The sequence below is a fragment of the Crinia signifera genome, chromosome 6 (genome assembly GCF_055691185.1).
Source record: "Crinia signifera chromosome 6, ASM5569118v1, whole genome shotgun sequence".
In the NCBI taxonomy this organism is placed as follows: domain Eukaryota; kingdom Metazoa; phylum Chordata; class Amphibia; order Anura; family Myobatrachidae; genus Crinia; species Crinia signifera.
The window spans coordinates 49911789-49927175 of record NC_139222.1 but is presented as its reverse complement, the minus strand read 5'-3'; the positions used below and the strand labels follow the sequence as shown (position 1 = coordinate 49927175).

The 15387-nt window shown below is 47.5% G+C and overlaps 1 long non-coding RNA gene across 1 annotated transcript in view; it reads left to right on the top strand.

Moving 5' to 3' along the window:
• Nucleotides 1-1608: 1608 nt before the first annotated feature.
• The window catches only part of LOC146007643 (uncharacterized), a 154851-nt gene continuing 141072 nt past the window's right edge, over nucleotides 1609-15387 (top strand). The window contains exon 1 of the long non-coding RNA XR_014444368.1: nucleotides 1609-1717. This is a non-coding gene — a long non-coding RNA (uncharacterized LOC146007643). The remainder of the gene's footprint in view (nucleotides 1718-15387) is intronic.

Genomic DNA, 15387 nt, shown 5'->3' with positions numbered 1-15387 from the left:
TGGCAGTTGGGAGACCCCCCAATCTAGTAGAATAGACGCTGTGCGCATGCGCACAGCGGCTATTCTCGTATGAAAATGAGGTCACGGCTAATTAGCATAAGCCGTGCCCTCATTTGCATATGCCCCGCCCCCTTTTCGGGCGCTCCGTGCGAGTGTCCCTATTTCTTCAGTTCAAAAGTTGGGAGGTATGCATTACGGGAGCGGAGGTAAGGTGGGTGGTAAGAACGGGGGTCGTGGGGGATGCCCACCGGGCGGGTGAGAGTGGAGGGGTTGCCGCTGGGTGTATGTGTACCTGATACTTGGGATGTCTCACACCCAGTCCGCAGCACATGCTGCTCAGAGAGCACCTGCCAGTGCCTGCAGCAGTAGGAAAGGAAGGAGGAAATGGAGCTCAGTGTACTGACTCCTCCCACTGATCACTGCGGGTCACGTGAGTGTGATGTCATCACAGGTCCTTTAGCCCACTATAATTTAGCATCTACCGTAGAAGCACACATACCTTAAATCGGAGTGCACATTATCTTTCGGGTGAGAGGAGGCCGTGACTGGTTGGGGGTATGTGTGTGTGAATAGATATTACATGGCAACACATGAATTAAGAAGGTGTAACGCCAGCACCATGTGGCTGTGACCCACCATCCCCCCATATCATGGCCTAAGGACTCCTATACAATGGCTGCACATCTCCACATCATCATTATTTCCCACTCATACCTCCCTGACTCCCATGCTGCCCCTTCAGGCACACCTCAGCCTAATAATAAGCACTGTATAGCCTCATATGCGCTACCATGGCGTCAGTACCAAATCACAGCACCTAAAACCCCCCTCATAATGCCCACCGGCTATCCGCATAATAACTTACGGGACTATGTAAAAAGCGGACCAGACTAGACTCCGGACCGCCGGACAGGACATCAAAATCTGCAGTCCAGAGCTTGTAGGGTCCGGTCCGGGGGGTGTCCTGTTCGGGGGGTGTCTTGTCCGGGGGGGTCCCTATGATAGCTATCACCAGGGACATGGGGGAGGGGAGATTACAGCCTCCCCCTGTGGTCTGGACCGTCTGGTTTTTGCTACATGCCCGGACCATACAGGGAGACTTTATTCTACCCCTCCTCCTCTACCTGGTGACAGGTGTGACAGGCAGCCCCCCGGACAGGACACCCCCGGACAGGACACCCCCCGGACCGGAGGCTACAAGCTCCAAAATGCAGAGTTTATTGTCTGGTTTGGCGGTCCGGGGGTTTTGTCCTGGTCCGGTTTTTACCCATACCCATAACTTACTGCCCGCTTTATAATTCCCCCTCATCCCCATGTCATATATTCAGTATAACATGTCCCTGCTTCATACTGCTCCTGTGAGCGCCAGGCTAATAGCGGCCATCACAGTACATGTAACTTACTTGGATATGAAACAGAGAGATGAGCATGTCCTGTTGTTTATAACTATTGTATTTATTCCTGGACAGTGAAGTGTTAAAGTACCCAGAGTCTTTATTAGAAGTCACATGAGGATGAGACACGTCCTTGCTTCTCTGGGGATGGACCAGGACAGGAGTCACATGACTGAGAGGATATTAAATCTCACCCTGGAGAGGGAGAGACGAGACGGATGTGAGTGATAATAATTTAGAAGATACAGAGGGAGGAGAAGGGACGTATATGAGGGGAGACCAGCAGCGTAAGGAGGAGGAAATCCCTACAGATACCAGCACAGGTGAGTGCAAAAAGGGGTAAAGTTAAGGCTACTAAAATTATTTTAGATCCAAGCCACGCTTGTTATTCTCTATTCTCCCTGTTGCCCTCTGGGAAATGTTCTAGGTGTTTAGGTTGCCATACTAGTCGGCTGCGGAATAGTTTTTCCCATCTGTTATTTTGAGTGTGAGTTTGCAGTGTGTGAATTGTGAGTGCTCCTTTTTCTTCTTTGGAATCTCACTTATTTCACTTTTTTAGTGTTGTAGATTCCTATTCTTCTTGTTCTGTCACTACAGTCTTCCTCTACTATATTCTCCTCTGTCAGTGCAGAGTAATGAGGGCAATGGGCGAGAAGTAATAGGGTGTCATTATTTTGGGTTAATAAATGGCCATAAGTGCGTGTGTACTGCAAATCACATATGTAATAGTGAGTGATCTGCGGTAACAATTGTACGTTTTGCCGTGATGAATATATCGCATTTCAAAAATCGCATTCGGATGTTTTCACATTCAATCATCAAAGTGAGGGGGTCCTGGCGCATTTAAGAATCCAGCACTGGGCTCTTGTAAAGGTCCTGATTCCAGTAATATGGGGAACAAATAGAGTAGGAGTCCCCTGTATTTTGTAACCAGCGCCGGGCTCCAACAGCTAGAATGATGTCACAGCGGGGGACACTTTATATAAGTTCCCCTGGTCAGAGCATCACCCCATGTACAAGGTCCCTGTGCGAGTGGGGACCACCTGAATAAAGGGCTCTCCCCAGGCATTACCTGTCCAGGGCTGAAGCCCGGGGCTGTCCCCGGTCCCCCTACGCAGTGGGGGCCATGTTTATTTATTGGTGTACAAAAATAACAACAACAACAACACCGGGTTGTGCTGTCGGACTACATAGTAACATAGTAGTAGAGGTTACAAAACAGAATTGGGTACTTGTATACTTTCACGGCTCCCATCGCATGCCATATGTAGTGACATGCGATGGGATGCGATTTTCCCGTGTTTTTATACATTTTTGATAAAATCGCATGCGATTTTTCACAGAAATAATGGACATGAGTTGACATCATGTAAAATGCACCCCAAATGTCATTTTTCACACTGTACCACCCCCACTATCAACGCCAACCTGAAGCGTGGCGAGCGGCGACGGTACGCGTCCTACGACCTTTTCATACCCCCACTATCCACGTCGGCGTGGAGTTGAGAATAGAAAGTGTGGCGAGCGCAGCGAGCCACCGAGCCCGAAGCGTGGCGAGCAGACGCGGATACCTTCACAGGTATCCGTGCCCCCTCGCGGGTTTCACAGGTATCCGTGTCCCCTCGCGGGTTTCACAGGTATCCGTGTCCCCTCGCGGAGCTCGCTGTGTTCGCCACGCTTCTGGCTCGGTGGCTTGCTGTGCTCGCCACACTTTCTATTCTCAACTCCACGCCGACGTGGATAGTGGGGGTTGAAAAGGTCGTAGGATGCGTACCGCCGCCCATAGAACGCGCTGGAAACAATATATATCTGAATTAATGCAAATATTTAATAAACTAAAAAATGAATTAAATACACATATAGTATATAACACTGGCCAGTGATAAAAAATACAATTCAATAAAAACACAATTAGTCTCACTATCTGAAGAAGCCGCCGAACCCCCAAGGAGGCGGGGAGATGCGTCGTACCGCTAATTCTGACTGAGCAACCTCATCTCTGGAGCGCCAGAGAGACAAGAGCCCTATTACCTGCAGCAAATCTCCTGGGTTTGGTAACCACACCACTTTCAATCTAACCCGGAGCCTGGGCTTCCAGGAACTGCTGCAACACAGCCCTAAAAACTGCACCTTTGGATTGTTATATGTTATTTTCTCTCTCTCCCACTCTCTTTATTCCTAACCTAAGAGAGGGGCACTAACTATTTTTACTTGTTTTTATATATTTTTTCTTTACATTTTCATTGTGTCTGGCCAGGCAAAATCTAAAATATAAGGGAGTCACTAACTCTCCCCACCTATATATGGGAAAAACAGAACAGCTATACCCAACTGGTGTTGAATCCACCACACTGGATTTTGTCTGCAACTAATTGTGTTTTTTATCACTGGCCAGTGTTATATACTATATGTGTATTTAATTCATTTTTTTAGTTTATTAAATATTTGCATTAATTCAGATATATAGGGGGACATTTACCAAAATGGATTCATAGAAAAAAGGTGTATTCGTAGGGAGAAATACACCTTTTTTTTACGAATTTGTATTTTCGGGATTTACAATCCCAAAAATACAACAATTCGTAGTCATAAAGATGGAACATTCGTATTTGTATTTACAAATACGAATGTCCTACACCATCGATAGGATACGACAGAAATCACCATTCAAAAGAATGGTGATTCCTGATTTACTAAGCAGCCGTACTGACAATACGGCTGCTAAGTGGTGTGAAACACCCACGCAAATACGCCAGGAAAATAGAACACCATTTTCCTGTTCTATTTGCGTTTTAGCCTGCACGGATCAGTCAGATCCGTGCAGGCTTCAGTGAAAAAAATAGAAAAATAAATAAATTTTAAAAAAAAACGGCGTGGGGTCCCCCCCACAGCCGTAACCAGCACCAGGCTGAAGGAGCCGGGGCCGGTAATTAAAAATCAGGGAACCCGACAAATAGGGGCTCCCCGTTTTTTAACAACCAGCCCCAGGCTCCAGGTCCGGGGCTGGTTCCCAAAATACGGGGGACAAAATGACATGGGGTCCCCCGTATTTCAAGAACCAGTCCCAGGCACAACCAGCCAGCAGGATAATGTCACAGCCGGGGGGAGACTTTTTATGCAAGTCCCCCCGGCCAAAACATTAACCCCCTGACCGCTCAGCCTGGCCAGGGGCCCTGGGGGAGTGGGGACCCCCCCAATGAAGGGGTCCCCCCCTCCAGGACTTACCTGACCAGGCTGAAGCCTGGTACTGTCCCCCGATGCCCCTGGGCGGTGGGCATCGGGCTGATAAATGGTGTAAAAATAAGGATAAACTATTGTTTTTTACTGTGGCACTACAAGGGGCAGGCTTCTTCTTCGTAAAGAAAAAAGATGGTTCGCTTCGCCCCTGCATCGACTAATGTGGCCTTAATGAAATCCCCATAAAGAACCATTATCCCCTGCCCCTTATTCCCGAACTATTCGATAGAATTAAAGGAGCTACCATCTTTTCAAAGTTAGATTTATGCGGTGCTTATAATTTAATCCATATCCATGAAGGAGACGGCCATTATGAGTATCTAGTGATGCCATTCGGACTCTGTAACGCTCCTGCCGTCTTCCAAGACTTTGTAAATTAGATTTTTAGGGATTTACTGTACATTTCTGTAGTGGTATACCTAGATGACATTTTAATATGTTCCCGAGATTTGGCTTCACATCGAGACCAAGTCAGAGAGGTTCTACAGCGGTTACGGCAAAACCAGTTGTACTGCAAACTTGAGAAATGCCTCTTTGAAAAAAGATCTGTTCCCTTTCTCGGGTATATAGTCTCGGGTCAAGGTTTACAGATGGATCCAGAGAAAGTAGCTGCCACCCTAGATTGGACTCAACCAACGACCCTACTACGACCCAATCAACGCTTTCTGGGATGTGCAAATTACTATCGTAAGTTCATTCAAGGATTCTCAATCGTAGCCCCCATCACGGCTCTTACGAGAAAAGGAGCCAATCCCTCCCGATGGCCCCAGAGGGCAATTGAGGACTTCCATAAATTGAAGCAAGCTTTTGTCACTGCCCCTGTACTCCGGCAACCGGATGCCCATTTATTCTTGAAGTTGACGCTTCTTCCGAAGCAGTAGGGGCGATCCTCTCTCGTATGGGGAGGATGGGAAACTTCATCTTTGCAGTTTCTTTTCCAGAAAGTTCTCCCCAGCAGAGCGTAACTATCCTATAGGAGAACAAGAGCTCCTTGCCATGAAACTTGCCCTTGAAGAGTGGCGATACCTCTTCCTCCAGATGTTGGAGAAGAAGCGTGAGGAGGTTTTGACTGCGGGAACATCACCTGCAGGTAATGGAGGAAATTCTAGTACTCGAGGATGCATCCCATACACTACAAGGAAAGGAGTGGTTTGGCTAGAACTGTAATAAGTATTATTGTGGGAAAATTCCGCCCAGGGGAGCAGTTTGGCCCAATTATCCTGAGAGGAAGAAAGATATAACCAAAGGAAAGTCTTGAGATTCTGGTTCACTCTCTCCATCTGGCCGTCGGTTTGCGGGTGATAAGCGGTTGAGATTTTGGCTTCCTCAGTGGCAGCTCATAGGGCCCTGCGGATGCACTCCTGGAAAGCTGATGATTACAAAAGGGTCTTAGCAGCTCTACCAATCTCCAGAACTGTACTCCTTGGGCTGAAACGTAACAAATTCATAGCCAGTAGAGCGGCATTTAAGACGGCCTTCTTGCTTTTGGGGCCTGCCAAAGCCAGACAACATTCCTATCTGGCTTTTTAGGCTCAGGGCAGGGTTAGAGGTTAGTCATCCTAAAGGCTCCAGTCCTCCTCCCCGAAAACCCAGAAATTAAAACCTCATCAAGCTTGGTCTGGTCATTCCCCTTAGAAGGATGACAAGATCTTTTTCTCATGCCGGATGTCCAATCCTGGGGGTTTCCAGGGTGGCTGGTTGGTTCCTGGACTTTGCCATTGTACAAATGACCTCCAAGACAGATTCCATTGTATTTTTCGGCTATACCCTTTCTTTTTTTTTTAAACTAACCCTGTTTCAGTTTGTTACCACCGGTCTGCCTGCTAGATGACACCAAGGCTTCTGCCCTTGAGTCCTCCATTTCTTCCCTTCTACAGACTGCAAAGATCTTTCCACAGCATTCTCAACCGGAGACAGCGCAACCTGTTCCTGAGACTACCCAAATTCAGGATGGAGTCTCTTTAATCCATTCTTCAGACTCTATAACCAGGAGACTTCATGGCTTCTTTAGACATTCAGGACGCCTATCTCCACTTTCCAATATGTCAATGTCACCAGTATTTTCTTTGCTTTTTGGTGAGAGAGTTCATGGCTGTGCACAGCACAGTGAGTCTTCACAAAGGTGATGGCTGCCCAACGTCACCTACAAGGAACTTGTGTTCTACCTTATCTGGGTGGCCCCCCTTCTGCTAGTGCAGTCTCCAAAGGATCTGCAAATTCATCTCTACCTCCTACAGGATCTGCTACAATCCCAATCCTACAATCTTGTTTCCTAGCACGGCGCCCAGATTTTCTACGTACGCTTATGTAGTTAATCGCAACGTATGTGCCATTTTAGTGCCGTGCGATGCGATTTTTTTCATGTAATTTTTTCACTGCTCTGTGTGCCCCAGGGGATTGCATCGCATCGCCCACAAAATCGCATCCGATTTTATAGGGTGTGCGATGCCATTACATTAGCTATACAATAATATCATTGTATGACATACAATGATGTTTTACGCACCCCCCACTATCCACGCCACCCCGAAGAATGGCGAGCGCAGCGGAACGCGTCCTCCGACGTTTTCATACCCCCACTATCCTCGTCGGCGTGGAGTAGATTTATATATTGTGGCGAGCCACCGAGCCCGAAGCGTGGCGAGCGGACGCGGATTACTTTACATGTATTCCGCGGCCGCTCACCGGGCTCGGAGGCTCGCTGCGCTCGCCATGCTATATAAAATCAACTCCACGCCGACGTGGCTAGTGGGGGTATGAAAAGGTCGCGTTCCGCTGCACTCGCCACGCTTCGGGGTGGCGTGGATAGTGGGGGGGGGGTGCCTAAAACCTCTTTGTATGACATACAATCATATTATTGTATAGCTAATGTAATGGCATCGCACACCCTATAAAATCGCATGGGATCGCATTGCGGGAGATGCGATGCGATCCCCTGGGGGCCCTCAGAGCAGTGAATAAATTACATTTAAAGAAATCGCATCGCATGGCACTAAAATGGCCCATGCGATGCGATTTCCCTACGCAGAATAGCCCACTAAGCAACATGCTAGGAAACAAGTACCTAATAAACTGTCAGAAATCCAGTATAACTCCATCCACAACAGTGCTTCATTTTTGAGCATTGCTTGATACCCCTGCGTAGAGGGTCCAGCTACCAGCAGACAAGAGGACAGAGCTCTGGGAGATGATTTGTACTTTTCTAAAACACAGCAGGGTTTAGGTTCATCTGTGCATGTGGGTGTTAGGAAACCTCGTGTCCTGCTTCGAATTCTGACAGTTTCACTCCAAACCACTACAGCTGGAGCTGCTCCATCAGTGGAGTCGCTCTCACTTCCACCTCAAGACCCAAATGCTACCTTTATTTGCCTCTCTCCCCTATGGTGGCTCAAACCTTCTCATCCCAGCATGGGTCGCCCCTTTGCAAATTACTACTAGATTCTGCCGACCACAGACGTCAGTCTCTGAGGTTGGGGAGGTGGAAGATCGTTCCTTTCAGGGTTTATGAGCAAGCCACGAAATGTGCCTGCCCATCAACATCTTGGAATTACAGGCAATCTACTGTGCTCTTCGTCAGATGGAACCAATGCTCCAGAACAGGCCAGTGCAGATATAAACAGACAATATGCCAGCTATGCTTATATAAATTACCAGGGCAGGACCAGGAGTTGCACCAGCATGGGAGAAGTCACTACGATTCTCAGGTGGGTGGAACAGTTTCTTCCCTCCCTATCGGCAGTGTACATCGAAGTAGTCTTGAACTAATTCCTGAGTCTACAAGATGTCCATTCAGGAGAATGGCTGCTTCACCCAGAGGTATTTTACCGTTTGACAAAATGCTGGGGTCAACCTCTGGTGGACCTAATGGCCTCCAGACAGCTACACATGTACAGCTCTTGGACCCAGGGATCCAGCAGTATGCCTTTTGGATGTCCTCTCAGCACCTTGGCCATTCCAAATGGTATATAGCTTTCCTCTCATTGCTATTCTTATACGAGTATTGGGTCGGCTGAAAAATGAGATGTGACCACCATTCGGGTGGCTCCAGATTGTCCGAGAAGAACCTGGTACATGTCCCATCTCAGACTGTCGGTTGCCCCTCCAAACCGTCTCCTACTTTGTCCGGGCTTATAGTCTCATGGAATTTGTCATCACCAGGATCTTATCAAATTGAATTAGAAGGGGTGACTGTTGAGTGGTCAATCTTAGGAGCGAGAGGATTGTCATCTCAGGTCATTCAAATATGCTCGCAAACTATCCTCTGCCAGGATTTATCATAGGGTTTGGCAACGGTACTTCCAATGGTGCGCTTTAAAATGCTAGAATGCCAGAACACTGGAGAGTCGATAGACCAGCATTTCTCAAACTGTGGATCGAGACCCCAAAGTCGGTCGCACCCATGTCATTGTGGGGTCGCGACTCACCCATAGTTATACCCGGACTGGCTAGTTACTCCCGAGTCCCCGGCGGCGCGTACGCAGTCAGCTCTGCACAAAGTTGTTCTGCCGGCTCCTCCTTTCGGCAGGATCATTGACACCGCACAGACGTCCGGGCGTCATGGCGTCACAAAGTCCAGGAGTCATTAAGGCTCTTCTCCAAGGCGCATGCTGCCGAGATGCACAGGCAGCTGTGTGCCTGCACCCACCAAAGCCAACCCCTGCTCTTCTTACAGGCGCACACTGCCGAGTCGCACTGGCGCAGCACCTCTAGAGCCCCCCCCCCCCCCTCCTTCCAGTACCCCCCCATCACCTTTGCTCCGGCGATCAGTACGCAGGAGCACCCCTGACCCGCCCACCAGCCAGTCGGGGTGGTATCATTCGCACGCCCGGCTTGCTGAACAACACATTTTTGCTGCTTAGTGAGCCAACTATAATCACTCCCAGTGTTTCTTTGTAACTCAACAAACATCAGTAGATTCAAAAATTAAATCGGTCAGTTATCTAACCTTCATTCCCTGCACACGTGCAGTATGAATGGCAATTTCCTGCAGATGCATACACCCTGCGCTCCGTGTTTAGCAGCAGCTAAATGGGTGCTACAATCAGCCTAGGACATTTCTAACCCTAATCAGGCCCTGGCAGAAACGCCGGCACTGAAAGAAGATGGGCAGAGAGGCGGGCACAAACCACTCAGACTACTACATGCAGCAGTGACCTCCCCATGACACAACAAATAGACACTGATCCTCCACACATCCACAACAAATACACACTGATCCTCCACACATCCCACACCAAATACACACTGATCCTCCACACATCCCACACCAAATACACACTGATCCTCCACACATCCACAACAAATACACACTGATCCTCCACACATCCCACAACAAACACACACTGATCCTCCACACATCCCACACCAAATACACACTGATCCTCCACACATCCCACACCAAATACACACTGATCCTCCACACATCCCACACCAAATACACACTGATCCTCCACACATCCACAATAAAACATCCGGTGTAAGATGGCGGCACGGATGGAAACATGGTCAAACATTGAAGTGCACAGTGTGCTCAGATTTCTGCATTTAATGGGCAGCAGCTGACATCCATCGTCAACTTGTTGAGATGTACGGTGATAACATCATGTCACAAACAGGTTTGGGTCTGATGCACTACATTTTATAATATACGTATGAGTTGGGAACATTGGGAGGTATTGGACCATCCTCCCTACAGCCCTGACATGTCACGCAGTGATTTAAATCTATTTGGACAATTGAATAAGCACCTGGGTGGAAGGCTATTTGCGCAAATGACAGTGAAGTTCTGCAAGCTGCCATGTTCTGGCGTCAGGCGCTTGGCACTGATTTGTTCTACGCTAGGATACATGTACGAGTTGAACAGATACAATGAGAGGTTACCTTATTTATTGAACATCCCTCATATGAGGAAGATGAGATGAAGTGCGTACTGTACATTTTATGCCTCATCAATACCCCCCCCCCCTACTCCTCCTTACTTGCCCATCATCCTGTATATTCCTATGGCATAAAGATAAATAAGAAGCATGGTGGGAATAAAACATATAAATAAGTTATAGTTTATTGAAAAGTGTCATCTTATTAGACTTATAGTGTGTACACACGGTGAGATGTGCCTTAAGATCCTATCCATGATCTGATCAGTTAGGATCGTGGATAGGATCTTAAGGCACATCCGATTTGCATCCTATCTTGACTATATAGTGCAGATCTGCACTATATAGACAAGGCAGCCAAGACTTTCTGGCTTCCGATACGTGAACGCGCATCGGGATCGCAAGGGTTAAAACCCTTGCGATCTGCATCCGATGCCGATCCGATGTTGACTATATCGTCATCGGAAAGGAAATCGGACCGTGTGTACACAGCATTAAGTGGCTAACTCTTCAACATAAAGAATTATGAAAAAAAAGAATGTCATGTTCTCTACATTTGTGCAACCCACCAGATCCTAAAAAAAAGTGTGAGACTTATAAATATATATGGATATTATCCGGCAGTAACTTGCTGGGGTCACAAATTTTTTTTTGTCAGATGGGGTCCCAGAGCAGAAAAGTTTGAGAACCCCTGCGATAGACCTTTGGGTTATAGAATGGGTCTTCAAACTGTGGCCCTCCAGATGTTGTGAAACTACATGTTCCAACATGCATTGCCACATTTTTTCCTATAAGAGCATGCCAAAATTGTCAGGGCATGCTGGGACATGTAGTTCCACAACATCTGGAGGGCCACAGTTTGAAGACCCATGCTATCGACTCTCCAGTGTTCTGGCGTTCCTGCAAAGAGGTTTGGACTTGGGCCTTCATTGTTCCTCCTTGAAGGTCCAGGAGTCAACTGTCTCTATGTTGTTTCAATGACCAGTGGAAGCTTCTTTCACAATTCATACTGTTTTGCAGGTGGTGCTACACCTCCAACCTCTGCTGCATCCGTGGGATTTGTCACTAGTCCTTCATAAACTTCAGGGAGTTCCATTTTGAGCCATTGGATTCCATGGATCACATGGAAGATTATTTTTCTTTTGACCATTTCCTCTGCTCGTAGAGATTTAAACTTAGGGGGCCTCTCTCATCATTCACCCTTTTTAGTGTTCCATGAGAACAGAGCGGTATTACGAACTAGACAGGATATCTGCCTATGGATGTGACTGGAACCAGGAAAATATTTGTAACAGTTTTTTCTCCATAACTTTGTTCTTCAGTCTCTTGATTCTTTGGAGACGTTGGTTGTGGTCCGTGCCCTGCGTATTTATGTGTGTTTGACCACTCCTTTATCAAACCTGAGTCTTCCTACTTTATGATGTACACAAGTTAGGCTGGCCTGCCTCAAAACAGGCCTTGGCTCACTAGTTCTGTCTCGCCATTTGCCAGGCCAATCTGTTGGTGGGAAAACTGGTGCCAGTTTCAGTGAAGGCCTTCTCCACTTGGTCTGTTGGTGCTTCGTGGGCACCGCCCGCCAGTGTTTATCCTGCAGAGCATCCACGTGGGCTTCTGTGCATATGTTCATCAAATTCTATCATTTTGACACCTTTGCCTCAGCAGATGCTGCTTTCAGGTAAGGGGTCTTCAGTACAGCTCAGGAGCGTTCCCACCCATAAAGGGACAGCTTTGTGACGTCCCATAGTCCCAGAATCCACCATGGGCTGAATGTCAAAAAGATTTTTGTCTTACCTGTAAAATCCTTTTCTCTGAAGCCATGTTGGATGCTGGGCACCTGCCCTTACACCTCTGTCTTGGCAGAGTTCTGCTAGCTTTGGACACAGTCAGGGGAGTGTTATGCTTGTGCTCGGTGCGTGTTCCTCTGTGTGGTCTTCTCTCCTATACCAGTTACTCAGCTTGTTAAGTTTTACTAGTTCCTGAGGACAGGGGGAAATAGGGTAGGAGGAGCCTAACTCCAGAACTTAACTCCGTGATGCCTGGGTCCTCCAATCACCACCATACCCATAATCCCAACATACACCATGGCTTCAGAAATAAGATTTTGCAGGTTAAAATTAAATTTTTCTGGTTTATCCTCCTTCAGCCTCTTCCTGAGATGATCTGGATCTACTAGACGTAGTTTGAGTTCTGTGGATTTACTTGGATCTGCTCTGTCGTCTCCAGAGACTATTCTAGTGCAGGGTGACTGGCTCCTGACTGGGCGTCCACGCATTCCTCTGATCATACCTATGTACACAGACCATGAAGAGAAGGGAATGAATCCTGGTCTTGTCTATAACATAGATTGGGGACACTGAGTAGGTCTAGAGACCACTTAGAACCAGAATATAACGAATAGCTCTGAAAGCAAAAAGTTATATGAAGAGTCTTCCCTGCATTTAATTAGGATTTACCATGGGTGCAGGTCAGTGTTTGGGTGGACATTGGGGTTGGACATCACTGATAACTAGAGACCGGATTATATGCATTTGCATATTTGCATATGCATTTGTATATTTGCCCGATTTTCTGCAGAAATTGCATATCTGACCTAAATGTCCTGATGGTGCATATTTGGCATAGCGCGGTCGGCGCGGAGCGTTCACCCTCACTTCTTGACTTTTTTTTTCTTTCTGTGAGGAAACGCCGCTGATAGGCTGACAGACTCGCCCATCAGAGGAATGGATTGAGCGGCCTGTCAGCGCGGCGGGGGGTGGAATGTGGGTGGAAGAGCTGATACGCCGCAGTGTGTACTGTAGGCTCTTCCAGCTACATCCCACACCCGCCGCGCTGACAGGCTGCCCGCCGCGCTGACAGGCTGCCCACCTCTGCTGACACGCGGGGAATCACTGCGCGCCACACGGGTGCTGGAGGCTTTTGGACAGAAGTTGAACACTGACCTCAACCAACGGATGGCAACGGTGAGTGTAACTTACAGCACAGTTTCTGCTGGGGCATTACAGTATGTGCGTTTTTGCTGGGGGCATTATGTGCACTTCTGCTGGGGGCATTATGTGCACTTCTGCTGGGGGCATTCTGTGCACTTCTGCTGGGGGCATTATGTGCACTTCTGCTGGGGGCATTCTGTGCACATCTGCTGGGGGCATTATGTGCACTTCTGTTATACTGCTGGGGGCATTATCTGTGTTCCTGCTGGGGGCATTATCTGTGTTTCTGCTGGGGGCATTATCTGTGTTTCTGCTGGGGGCATTATGTGCGTTATACTGCTGGGGGCATTATGTGTGTTATACTGCTGGGGGCATTATGTGTGTTATACTGCTGGGGGCATTATGTGTGTTATACTGCTGGGGGCATTATGTGTGTTATACTGCTGGGGACATTATGTGTGTTATACTGCTGGGGGCATTATGTGTGTTATACTGCTTGGGGCATTATGTGTGTTATACTGCTGGGGGCATTATCTGTGTTATACTGCTGGGGACATTATGTGTGTTATACTGCTGGGGACATTATGTGTGTTATACTGCTGGGGGCATTATGTGTGTTATACTGCTTGGGGCATTATGTGTGTTATACTGCTGGGGGCATTATCTGTGTTATACTGCTGGGGGCATTATGTGTGTTATACTGCTGGGGGAATTATCTGTGTTATACTGCTGGGGGCATTATGTGGGGTATACTGCTGGGGGCATTATCTGTGCTATACTGCTGGGGGCATTATGTGGGGTATACTGCTGGGGGCATTATCTGTGCTATACTGCTGGGGGCATTATCTGTGTTATACTGCTGGGGGCATTATCTGTGCTATACTGCTGGGGGCATTATGTGTGTTATACTGCTGGGGGCATTATGTGTGTTATACTGCTGGGGGCATTATGTTTGTTATACTGCTGGGGGCATTATGTGTTTTATACTGCTGGGGGCATTATGTGTGTTATACTGCTGGGGGCATTATGTGTGTTATACTGCTGGGGGCATTATGTGTGTTATACTGCTGGGGGCATTATGTGTGTTATACTGCTGGGGGCATTATGTGTGTTATACTGCTGGGGGCATTATGTGTGTTATACTGCTGGGGGCATTATGTGGGGTATACTGCTGGGGGCATTATCTGTGCTATACTGCTGGGGGCATTATCTGTGTTATACTGCTGGGGGCATTATCTGTGCTATACTGCTGGGGGCATTATGTGTGTTATACTGCTGGGGGCATTATGTGTGTTATACTGCTGGGGGCATTATGTGTGTTATACTGCTGGGGGCATTATGTGTGTTATACTGCTGGGGGCATTATGTGTGTTATACTGCTGGGGGCATTATGTGTGTTATACTGCTGGGGGCATTATGTGTGTTATACTGCTGGGGGCATTATGTGTGTTATACTGATGGGGGCATTATCTGTGTTATACTGCTGGGGGCATTATCTGTGTTATACTGCTGGGGGCATTATCTGTGCTATACTGCTGGGGGCATTATCTGTCTTCTACTGCTGGGGGCATTATCTGTGCTATACTGCTGGGGGCATTATCTGTGTTATACTGCTGGGGGCATTATCTGTGCTATACTGCTGGGGGCATTATGTGTGTTACTGCTGGGGGCATTATGTGTGTTATACTGCTGGGGGCATTATGTGTGTTATACTGCTGGGGGCATTATGTGGGGTATACTGCTGGGGGTCATTTACTACTTACTAATTGTATGCTGATTTAAATAAAAAACTATAAAATTTCACTTTATTTTGTATTTTTATTTAGCATATTTTGACGCTTTTCATGCATATTTTAAGTATTTTTCATGCATATTTGCATGCATATTTCAAGCTTTTTATGTTGCATATAATCCTGTCTCTACTGATAACGAGGCTTCCAGTCCTGTGACGAT